Raw genomic sequence first — 13,028 nt, 5'->3', positions numbered from 1 at the left:
AGAACTCTATCCGCCTGGAGTGAGTGTTCAATAAATGTTGTTGAGTAAATGACATTAGATATCAGGTAAACAGAATAATGACCCCTCCCAAAGATGCTTACATCTGAATCCCTATGAATTTGAATATGCTCAATAGAAATATGTTATATTACATAGCAAGGGAGAATTAATGTTGTAGATGAAATGAAGGTTGCTAATCTGCTGAACTTAATATAGGGGAATTATCCTGGATTATATACTGGTGGACTTTATAATGACAAAGGTCCTTTGAAGTGGAAGAGGGACGAAGAGCAGGTCAGAGCCAAAGATTTGAAGATGCTATGCCACCGGCTTTGGAGATGGGGGAAGGAGCCACAAGCCAAGAAATGAAGGTGGAAAAATAAAAGGAAATGGATTCTCCCCTAGAGCCTCCAGGAAGAACACAGCCTCACAGACACCTTGATTTTAGCTGAGTGAACCCAATTTAAAACTTCTGAGCTCTAGAACTATAAGAGAATACATTTGTGTTAAAGCTTTTAAATGTGTAGTAATTTGTTTCTGCAGCAATTGGAAACTAATATAGATGGTAATGAAAACCATAGCTGATCTTTACCTCTATCCTTGCTCATTCTGATAAAAATGTATTATCCCATTTTTTTGCAGATGAAACATCAGAGGCTTAGAAAGGTCAAGTTATGCAGCCAATGGCACACCATGGGCAAATGTGGAGCTGGGCAGCAAACCGCTCAGATCCACAATCTGCCACACCAATGCTATTGAATGTGGGCAGCACAGACTGTTCCTGATCCATGTTGAAACAAATATAGATATTGAGATTACAGGTTTAGAAACATCTCATGGTAATTCTTTTCTTTTTTCCCATGTTCATTCTGATTTATAAAGGTAAGTTTATGTCTGCTGAATCTACTAATTTAAAAATGGAGCTTCTTTTATGTTATTTTTATTTCTTGTTTTAAAGTAATTCATTCTGATTATATTTTATAAAAATCTTGGTCCACATCAATTGGAAGAAAAAAAAAACTGGTTTCTAATCACAGACTCTTAGAGAAACACTGCACAGACCAGGATGCCAAGATTTGGGATTGTGGTGGGTCCTTGCCACTGGCTTTACTAATTCCCCCAAGTGGGGAGAAGTGAGGGCCCAATCCACAGTTGCTCAGGGCCTTCCTGGGGATGGGATGAGGGCAAAGGGCAGCCTGGTCCTAGGAGCCTCCCTCCCGCTGTAGACACAGCTTTCTTAGTTCTGCTTCCCAGTCACATTCCAAAGTCTCACCATTTCCACCTTCTCCCTGTTCTTTCAATAAAGGATACTTAAGGTTTATATTAACTTTTTCTTCTCTTTGGTCAATTTTTTTCTATGAGAGTGCATGCCCCCACATAATTTCACATGGCCTGCATTTTTATGAATCCAAGAATAAATGCATTTTTGGCTAACAGCTCAGAAGTATTTTTAGACTCATGGAGCTGTATTTTTGTCTTCTGGAGAACATAATTTGAAGCAGATGCAGTGGCATGTGGCACTCCTTAACTCTGCACCCAGTTTCAGATGTCCTGCCGGCAAACTGCATCCCTTCAAAAATATGTTAACGCTTTAACCAAAACTGATGATCTCTCGATCTAGAGGGCTGAGCCATACCAGGAACAATGACTGAGATCTGGGCTATTTATTCAAACTGCTTCAGGTCAGCCATGTTGACCTTGGCTCTGCCTGGGACAGGGGCTTCTGCAATAGAGATGTTTGCTTAGCATGTAAATATGAATCCCTGTCATTTCCCTACTATTCCCAGTTCCGAGATGGACCAAGACAACCTCCCAGGGGAGCTGGGATGACAGAAAGAGAAAGAACCCTACCAACCTATTCCATATGTGAAATCTTCCACTTGTCAACAGTTACATTTGGAAGAAACTTCTGTCATCGTCTACTTCAACATCCTTATTCTAGAGCTGTGCTCAATGATACCATTTGGGTCTAATTCTGCTTTGGACCTTTATTGCCTGAGTAGATGTCAAACAAGTTTTCTTGAACAAGTGAGTGAGTGAATGAATGAATGAAATTGAGACCCAGAGAAGATAAATCTCTTGTCCAAGATAACATAATTCAGAACATAACAGATTCATTTCCAAGCAGTCCAGCAAGACTGCTTTCAGTACCAGTAGGGAGCTCCTAAACTTGTTCTGATATAAGGCCAGACTCATCATTGGTTTTCTCCCAGATAGCTGAGGCTTAAACCTTAAAACATCCAGGCTGGGTTTAACCTGCTCTGCCAGCAGGGATTCTATGCATTTTAAATCAAGAGATTCCGGATCAGATAAAAAACGTTTCATATGGCCAGAATGGCAGAGCCTGTGTGAGCATTGTGAATTATCTCACCACAGGAAGTAAAAGCTAGGTGGTGGAGGACTGGCCGTGGAAAACGCTCCAAGGCCAGGGTTATTTCAACTCTGCTGTGATTGGAGCTAGGCTAGCATCCTTACTTTTTCACAAGAAAATAAAGAGTAAAGTTAAGACCAATTAAAAAAGAAATCTTGCAAGTGTTGCAGATTTGAGATCCTAGCAGGATCAAAATTAAAGAAATGCTAACGGTGGATAAACAAAGGTCCTTTGAAGTGGAAGAGGGACAAAGAGGAGGTCAGAGCCAAAGATTTGAAGATGCTACGCCGCCGGCTTTGGAGATGGGGGAAGGAACCACAAGCCAAGAAATGAAGGTGGAAAAAGACAAGGAAATGGATTCTCCCCTAGAGCCTCCAGGAAGAACACAGCCTCACAGACACCTTGATTTTAGCTGAGTGAACCCAATTTAAAACTTTTGACCTCTAGAACTATAAGAGAATACATTTGTGTTAAAGCTTTTAAAGTTTTCTCTAAAAATCATTTGGAGCTTGGGAAAAACTCCAGGCAGACTAAATGAACTGTAATTGAGATGTTGGCCTGTCAATATCTAACTGGGAAAATGACCGGCTTGGAAAGGTGATCATCAGTTTCACCAGGTAGATACGCAGCATGGACAATGAACAGAAGCCGTGATGTGGCACCAAGAGGCTGGCCACTCTCCAAGGACCTGCACTGGCCAGCAGGTGACCTTCCTTCTCAGAGCGTTGTTTTCTTCATATGCAAAATGATGATGACAATATTTCCCTCAAAGAATTGTTATGACAAGGATCAGTAGCTGTGTAGGTATACATTAATAATCATGGCTGAAGTTTTTCTAGCACTTACTACCTGCTAAGATGCTGTGCTGATTTTTTTTTTTAATCTAACTTATCTCAGAAGCAACTGTGGACAAATTATCTGTCCTTCTGGCCTCTGTTCTATCCTTACTTTATTAAAAACAAGCCCCTGGAAATTAATACTTTATCTGCATCACAGAGTTGTTATGAAGATTAATAAGTTAATCTGTGAATGTGCTTTCTCAATGTGTGACCCATGCTAAGTCTTCAATGAGTGTTAGCTTTTATGATCCATTATATTATATTGCCCAGAGATAATTAAAAGTATAATATTAGACTTCCAATGACTATTTTGTGCATGAGGAGGGGGAAGAAGAGGCTGTGTTGACTGTGGAACATTGCACAGAAACAGATGTGTCAGTGATCTCTTAGTGTGCTCCATCATGTACATCTTCATGCTTCTCCCTTTTCCCTGCTCTCTGTCCAGGAAGGCTACCTTCATGGGCCATATCAAGAGGCTCCCTTATTCTCTGGCTTCCTCTGTGCTCAGTGGATGCAGAGCCTGAGCAAAGAGAAAAGAAGGAAGGAGAGTGGAGTTAAGGCACTTATTTCCCTGCTTCTCCACTGTAGGGCTCCTGCATGGTGGTTGATGCAGTTAGTATGGCGGGTGTTTTTTATGATTTGGCGATTGAAGATGGCTTCAAGTTTGGGCATCTGGAAAATAGTGGCAAATCCAGCATGTACTGCTTTGTGGAAAAAGATAGTAAATGGCAAAATGTCTCAGGACAGTGGGAGCCTAGAGCTACATATCAAGGACTACCACTTGGGAGGAAAAGAGATCATGGAAAACAAATGTTTATTTAAAAGTTTACCCAAATATCTAAAAAATCTTCAAATTCCCCAACTCACAATTTCTTTTCTTTTCTTTTTTTTTTTTTTAGAGACAGAGTCACACCCTGTCACCCAGGCTGGAGTGCAATGGGACGATCTTGGCTCACTGCAACCTCTGCCACCCAGATTTAAGTAATTCTCATGCCTCAGCCTCAAGAGTAGCTGGGACAAGAGGTGCACACCACCAGGCACTGCTAATTTCCCTCTCACAATTTTACCTTCCCGATAGAAATATTTTTATACCCAGTTTTTGAGCATTTGTGTACACATGCTCTCACTTTTCTTTACCTGTAGTTTTGCCAAAATGTCTTAGTTTAGCAACTATGATTCAGTTCTTTGACAAATAAGTTCGGCAAAATCACACAACCCATTTCTCGTAGTTTCCCTGAAAATAAAAACATATAAAACAAAATAAGATAAAGTATATATTAGTTTTTACTTAATTTACTGCAAAATGTAGTCTGCCATTTCATTTTGTGTAGTTCTAAAATCAATTTTAAACTTTTTTTCAAAAGAAGGATTGAAAATAAAAGAAATACTTAAGCAATACAAGTATTTCTTAATTCCTTGAGGCCAGCATAAGGTCTTCTTGGTAACCCTTTCAGGACTCATTCAGTTGTTGTTCTCCAGCTGCTGAGCTTTTGCATCTGACAGAGTAGCCCAGAGTCACTTTCTTAGAGCTGACCACAGGACAGACAGTCATGAGCCTGGAACTAAGGGAGGGGAAAATCCTGGTTAGGTTGAATGGCAGGATGGCTACTTCTCTCATTGTTCATTTATCTCCTTTGCTATTGCTCCTGGAATTTTTAGCTGGACTCCTGGACACCTAAAATAAATACTACGTTTCACAGCCTTACTTAAATCTAGATTTCATGTGTAACGAAATTCCATTACATACCATGTAAGCAGAAGTGCTTTGTGCAACTTCTGAGAAGCGTCATCATAGGAGGAAGCATGCCATTCTGTCTTCTTTGTCATCTTCTTGCTGGCTGAAATGCTGATGTACCAGGGATGCTTAAACATCCATCTTGTGCCATGCACAGAAGCTATGCTAAGGATGATGGAGCAGCAAGGAAGAAGCAGCCTGGGTCCCTGAGGGTCATGACGCTGCCCTATCAGTTTTAGAATGCTTATCTGAACTTGTTTAAGCCGCTGCTATTTTGGAGTTTTTTTGTACTCTCAGCTCAATCTAATCATCACTGATGTATGATGCCCAAGTTCCACTGGTTTTCTCTCTAACCAGTTCTGGAAGCCCCAAGGAGAACCTGACCATCTTTCACCTACCTCATGGCATCCTTGCTCTGCTTCTGCTCTAAGCGTTGATGCCTCTGGTTAGAAAACTTCTACCTCTACCAAGTGAGTGCCTCTTGATAATGTCACCAGCAACGGATGCTGCTGATGAACAAAGTTCACTGTTCAGGGAGCTCTCAGTTCCATGGAGCACTGCATGGTGGATGAGAGCACAGGGATCAGCATCCAGCTCTGTCACACATCAGCTGCTATCACTGTGGGATGGTGATACCTAGATGGCCTAACCCCTCCCTGCCATCTGTAAAAGGAGATTAATAACAGGGCCCACCTATTGGGAAAGAAGCAATGATAATAAAAGACAGTATTTAAATGGACATTTTCCATGTACCAGGATCCGTGCAAGCCCATTCCATATTGAACATTTAATAAGCGCCTGAATTTGTGCTATCTGTGGGCATGACTGCAGTGACGCTCAGAACTGCTCAATGCTGCCACACACATCCACAGGCATCTTAGCCCCAGGACTCTCCTCTGTGGGACACAGGTCTGACTCACAGGACATTAGTCTTGCTGGATGACTTCTTACAGCAACTCTCCTGTGCTCAAAATATTCTTTCCCTACCCCTGGCCCCAACATATTTTCCTTAAACCAAATAACATGAATCATGCCCAAGTGTCCTTGCTCCTCATGCAAAGGGAAGAGAAAAGAAAGTATGCCAGATATTCTCTGCAAGCCTGAGTCCTTTATGCCTAGGCATGTCTGATTCCCAGGATGAAAGCAGCTCAGAGTTTCCATTTGAAAAGATCCTCCCACTTGCTATGCCACCTCACCCAACCGAGTCCCCCCAGCAACCATTGCACACATCATTACTGAGAAAATGAGGGGCTGGGGCTCTAACAGAACCTGATGTTTTTCCATGGTATGATGTCAAGATAGTCTCTGAAGGAGCTTCTCTCTCTCGAGATGTGCATAGGTTTGTTTCTCTGGTACTGCCTGTACACTACCATGGGCTCTGCCTCCTGTCTTCCTTGACTCTGAGTGCCCTCGCCAACCTGTTTTTCTTACCCATTGTAGCTCTGGGGTTTCTGAGCTTTGTGCACTTGTCAGCTGTGCTTCTAATTCAATGTACTGTGACCAGAGACATGGGGAGCACAGGTAGGAGAAAGGACGGGCTGGGAGGCTGAGCTAGACAGGAGCATCCTTCTTGCCAAGGAGTCCCTTCTTCTAGCTTTTGACATAGACTCTTCTCTTCTTATAACCATTAATGTGGAAACGTTCTCTAATACATCTAAAATTAAACTCGTTATCTTTTGCTCTTTTTCTTAGTAAGGGCTCCTGCCCACAGGTACTTCCTCCAGGGCTGATTCCTCTGCCTGTCTGCTCTGATCGCCATTGCTGGTGCTGCCTTCCTTGCAGTCAGCCAGGTTCACACCTCTGGCTGCTCAATGGCTGGGGCAGCTGCCATTTGTAGTGTAGCTGTGTGCATGACATCCTCAGAGCTGGGAAGTGCACAGCCTGGCTGGTGGTACAGGACCAGCCTGGCCCAGGCTTGCCACCTTGCAGTCAGTGTTTACTCCCTGCCCCTCTTCACAGACCCCCAATCCAACTAGTCCCCAAGTCCCATCTACCTAATTTATCCTTCACCTCCTGTCCGTTCCCAATGCCATCTCTCAATTCCTGCCCCCATCATCCCCCACTTCGCTTTCTAACTGGTGTTTCTTCCCTCAGTTCCCATCAAGTCCATCCTACAAAACAGTGCCAAATTAGTCTTGCCAAGGTCAGATGGGTAATGTCACTGTGGCAGAGACCCATGACATCAAATGTCTGAGTTTGGCACCCAGACCTTCTGACCACCCCATACTTCCTCATCTTTATCTCCTTCACATACACACACTCCAGCTAGAGTGGGCTATGTGCCATTCCCTAGGAAGCCCCTGATTTTCCAGCTCCTGGCCTTACTTGGGCCTTTCTTCTAGGAAAGCCAGGTGACTTTCTGTGCACTTAGGGCCCCATTCATGGGCTTTCAGTCTTCTCAGATTCTCCCTAACCTGAGTTATCTCCAGCTAGCTGGTATCACTCCTTTTTCTGAAATCTCATTAAGAATTCTCTTAGGCTGTTTAGATTGAAAACATTTATATTTGTGCCTTAACTATACCTTCAAGTAGTTTACAATCCAGTAAAGGAAACGTGTCTTGGGTGTCTCATAAGGCCTCATGCTCATCTCTGCCTTGTGGTAGATGTGTGTGAGGGAGGGAGGGAAAGAGGAGAGGGAAAAAAAAAGGAAGGGAAGGAGGGAGGAAGGGCTAGCTTTCTAAATACAAACAAACTCTAAAACAGGTTTCTTTGATTTAGAAGTGGGTGTTTCAGAATCCAAGATGGATGTTTCCCCTCACTGATGCCACAGGAAATTCTTGAGGTTAGACCAAATCAAAAACCTGAAGAGAAAATCAGAAACTGGGAGGCCAACCATCCTCTTCTCCTTAGGAGAATTAAAGACAATCGTTAAAGAATCACATCCAAAGACCAGGGGCTGCCCCCTGCATCATGAGCCCAGGGTCATTTAACTTCATCAGTTAGACCCATTTTTATTATTAAGCAGGTGATAAAGCTCGGGGAATCTGGTTGTAATCTCTACATGAGGGTTCCTGCTGGGAAGAGCGGGTGGCTGACACTCTGATTTGTCCTGGCACTGAACAGAGGCTGCTCTGATGGAAGGACGGGAATACCCCTGGCCAGGAGCCCTAAGAAGTATGCCTGGCTCAATGGCCCACTGCAATCTTTGGAGGAAGGAAGGTGGAGCCCCACTACGTGCCTTTTCATGATGCTCTACCTCAAGGGGAAGCTGGTGGGCTTCTGTGCAGGCTTCTGCGAATTGGAGCCTGCCCCGGGTCTGGGCCTCTTAGTCTGTTGGGAAACATCAACCAAAGTGAGGTTAACTAAAGGAAGCCTGAGGCATATCACAGCACATGGGGTCACTTGGGGCAGGCAGGAGAGGAAGTAACTGAACAGAGCCTTCATGAATTTGTGCGGAAGGAAGTGGGGCTTCTGTTAAAGGACATTCCTTGGTTATTTTTTTTCAGTTCCTTGTCAGTTACAAAAGCAAGAGAGAGTGTGTGTATGTGTGTGTGTGGTATATAGTGTATGTGTGTCTAAACATATGTACCTGTGTGAATATACATGTATGTGTGCATGTATGTAGTCTATATATTTCCCCCCACACTCCTCCTGGGAAGAAGAATGACAGTTGCTGTAAAACCAACATTGCAGAGACCTTTTGCCATGGATTTTCTGAGACAATCTCTATTTCAAATGTTTTGTCTCAAAACATATTTTCTGAACTGGTCAACAGGATATGTGGTCTCAGTGTTTAATGTCACGTTTCATTAAGATATTTTACCATCTACTCAGTTTTCTCTAAAACGTGCGCAGTGCCTGTGCCCACCCTCCATAATCGCCCACTTAAACTCTGTCAAAAAATATATTTTTTCTCCTCCCCAATCATATTTCTGAAGGTTCTCTCGAGCATTTGGTGTTGGTTCTGGTGGCATTGTCATTTTTTTTTCTCTTTGCTGCTGATATGAAATGAATAAAAGAAAAAAAAGGGTGGGATTGAGGTTAGAGTGGATAGGAGGTAACTGGAGAGGGGAGAGATGCGCCATTCTTTTTCAAAAATAGAGAACCATTACTGCTTTATGGCTCTTAGACATATAGCTCAACCAAAAAGTGATTTCTAGCTCTGCAGGGCACGTCCTCAGCATGACAATTAGGCTTTTATTCACAACAGATAATTTGTAGCCATAGTGTAGCAGACTTTAGAATTGTCTCCACTTATTACGTGTGGTCCAGAGGGTTGAAACAATTGAGAGTTTGCTGGAAATACAGAATCCCAGACATTGCATTATCCCCACTGAAGAGAAGCTGCATTTTAACAAGATTCCTAGTTGATTTCTATGCATAATAACATTTGAGAAGCATTTCACAGATGTGGAAACTGAGGCCCAGACAGGCTAAGGAATGTGATCTTGATGCCGTCCTTCATAGTGGATATGCAAGATGTGCTTTATAGAGAACCTGGCTTTTGAACCCCAATTTGTGCTCTCTAGAGAATCTTATTCTTACCCAATCAAAGTAACTTGGCAGTTCTGGATTTTCTCAGTCCCTTTTGAGCAAACAGTTAATTCAGGATTGTCCCTCTCTCTTTTCTCCTGCCTTTTATGTAGGGGTTGCTTAGAGACTGGGGGTCTCACCCTCAGTTCTGGAATCAAAGAGCGGGGGCAGAGCTGCCATGGGCAACTGTGCTGTTTGCCCCTCAAAAGATGCCTGAATGCCAGGCACAGTGGCTCATGCCTGTAATCTCAATACTTTGGGAAACTGAAGTGGGAGGATTGCTTGAGCCCAGGAGTTCAAGACCAGCCTAAGCAACATAGCCAGACCCAGTCTCTACAAAAACAAGAAAACAGTGCCTGGTTCTGGAGGTACATAAAGGCTGCAATTCTTCCCTTCTGCTCACCTCTCCAAGCAGGAGCCCTGCGTTAGGTGGTTTCAGCTTGAAGGAAGAGGCATCTCTTAGTGATTTGCACAAAGGCTCCTGGACAGTATAGCAGGGTCCTAGGCAGAGCTGTTTGGTCCATGGTGGTCCAGTAGATCCCAACACAGATGAAGGTAACATTCATCTGACTGTGTGTCAGTTGAATGACTCACTGATGGGAGAAGCCATGAGGGCTGTGCAGAGTTCCACCAGAGAGCATGTTATCATTCCTGGGGCCCAAGGACTGACAGATCTGAAGGCATGCAAGTTCCTCTTTAGATTTTGCATTTCTTTGCTTCTTAAAATACATCAATATCTTTTTCAAGAGACTTTAATCAACAGTAATCCTGATTCAAGTTTCAATGTCTTTGAGCAGACAGAAGAATTAGGACTTTGTCACTTGACCCTAGAGGGCAGAGGTCATCTCCTTAAAGCTCCATTGTCCACTGCATACACCCACCAGGGTCTCCTGGCTCTTGCCAGGTCACCCAGGCCTTTGTTTGATCTAATGCAAGAACAAGAAAGCTGAAAAGGTTAGCCGTAAATATTGTGTGGGGTTATATAGTAGTTTCCTTGGTGGAACTGGAAAGATTTGGAATTAAATATAAAAATGTTTGAGGACTTCAAGGAATAATATATTAATATTTTATATTAGGGTATATAAAAGTATTTTATATTTCATGTGGTTATAATGTTTAGGAGAACTAGACTTGGAATAAATGGCCACTCAGGGCCAGGCGTGGTGGCTCACACCTGTAATCCCAGCACTTTGGGAGGCCGAGGTAGACAGATCACATGATCAAGAGATGGAGACCATCCTGGCCAATATGATGAAACCCTGTTTCCACTAAAAACGTAAAATTAGCTGGGCGTGGTGGTGCCCGCCTGTTGTCCCTGGAGAATCACTTGAACGCAGGAGGCAGAGGTTGCAGTAAGCCGAGATGGCGCTGCTGCACTCCAACCTGGTGACAGAGCAAGACTCCATCTCAAAATAAATAAAATAAAATAAATGAACACTCATATAAGTCCAATTTAAAATGTGTAATTGAGTAATTAGTTGATTTTACTTTGTTATTTTTTAAGTAAAAATCTTACTGTTTCATATGGCACTGGAACAATTAAGACAACTTAGGTTCACCATATTTAAGTCGTCCTTCTAATCCAATAATTTTCTAACTTAGGAGGTTAGAAATTTGAAGTGGACATGAAGCAGAAATCCCTTAAGTGGAAATAAATATATTAAAAGTATAAATGTCATTTGAAATATTTGAATATACTTAACTTTGTAAATGGATCAAATATTAAGCAGAGATCCCCTAAAAAGTGATTGTTCAAATATAAATGTTTGCAAGACTAGCAAACTTTAATCACAAGCTTCAATTAAAAGCAAAAGTTAGAAGTAGGTTTTAAAGTTTGTAATGTTAATCTGTCAAATGTTAACTTAAAAAAACAAAGCAAGCCTCAGAATAGTGTCGCTGAAAAACCACAGTTAAAGGCACTAGAAGTGCAGAATCATCAAGGAGCTGGCCTCCACTGCCAATGTCCTCGGTTCTATCAGGGCTACTTCCACACAGCCTGACCCCAGGGACATCCCAGGAGAACTCCTGTATGGTGCCTGCAACCACTGCTAGCATGGGAGGGGTTTTCTGTGGCTGCCCTCAGGCACATCTCCCTAGATACCTTGGTCAGCCTTTCTCATTCTACCACACTGGGACTATGGCAGTCAGGAGCTTCTCTGCAGGACCAGCATCTCCTGAACCATATTTGAGCAGCAAGGCTCAAGTCTCCCTCCCTGGCATCCTCCTAGATGTGTCCTGGGTCTCTTCCCCTCACTGTTACTGCCAGGGCTTTAACTCAGGAGAGAGCAGAGTTCTCACTCCTTTCTCATGAAATGTAACTATCTCTTTACCAGTCTCCCCCCAAGAAAGGCATAGGTCTAGCTCTTCATCTAGTCTCTTTATATCTATTGTTGAATGCTTTATGCTCTCTTCTTCAAGTTATGGATAGCAACAGATTGCATTTTCCAAAGTGGCCACAATATCTCTCGTTCCATATGGTCGTCTACAGTGGGATCTTCCTATGGCCTCATGAAGAGATGGAGATTAACCCTCCTCCCTTTGAATCTGGATGAGTTGGTGGGGTGCTTTGATAATAGAGTCTGGTGGTAGTGGCAGTGAATAAATCCCAAAACTGAGGCAAATCATGATGCAAATTCTGCCTGTTCACTGGAACACACATGTGGTGGGAGTTCTGAGCTGTCATGGAAGAAGTCTGACTGCCCTGAAGCCAGAAATGTCCACGGAAAGATACGCAGAAAGCCCATGTACAGGTGTGCTGGTCCTAAGTCTTCCCAGTTGTGTTCTCTCTCCAGCGCCGCTGTAATGAAGTGCTGCAAACTGAGTGGCTTACACAACACTCAGACAAACAGAAATGTATCGTCTCACAGTTCTGGGGGCTGGAAGTCTGAGATCAAGATGCTGGCAGGGCTGGTTTCTTCTAAGGACTGCAAGGAAAAATCTATTTCAGGCCTCTCTCAGCTCCTGGTGGTTTGCTGGCAATCTTTGGTGTTCATTGGCTTCTGCTGCATCATCTGGTCTCTGCTTTATTTTTTATTTATTTATTTATTTTTTGAGACAGATTCTCACGCTTTTACCCAGGCTGGAGTTTAGTGGCACGATCACAGCTCACTTCAGCCTCCACCTCCCAGATTCAATTGATTCTCATGCCTCAGCCTTCCAAGTAGCTGGGATTACAGGCACTTGTCACCAAGCCTGGCTAATTTTGTATTTTTAGTAGAGACGGGTTTTCACTATGTTGGACCAGGCTGGTCTCAAACTCCTGACCTCAGGTGATCTACCCATCTTGACCTTCCAAAGTGCTGGGATTACAGGCATGAGCCACTGCGCCTGGTCTCTGCTTTCATCTTTACATGAAGTTCTCCCTGTGTGTGTGCCTGTGTCCAACTCTCCCCTTTTCATAAGAAGAGCGGTCATGGTGGATTAGGGGCCATCCTACTTTAGTATGACCTTAATCCTAACTTAACTAATTATATCTGCAACAATCCTGTTTCCATTAAGGTCACATTCTGGAGTACTGGGATTTGGAACTTCAAAATCTGAATGAGGGTGAGGGGGCAACACAAATTCAACCCATTCCACGAAGTCGGGTATCACATATGCGAGTAAACAA

The sequence above is a fragment of the Cebus imitator genome, unplaced genomic scaffold, assembly GCF_001604975.1.
Source record: "Cebus imitator isolate Cc_AM_T3 unplaced genomic scaffold, Cebus_imitator-1.0 Scaffold80, whole genome shotgun sequence".
Lineage (NCBI taxonomy): Eukaryota > Metazoa > Chordata > Mammalia > Primates > Cebidae > Cebus > Cebus imitator.
Note: the sequence above shows the minus strand (reverse complement) of the source record.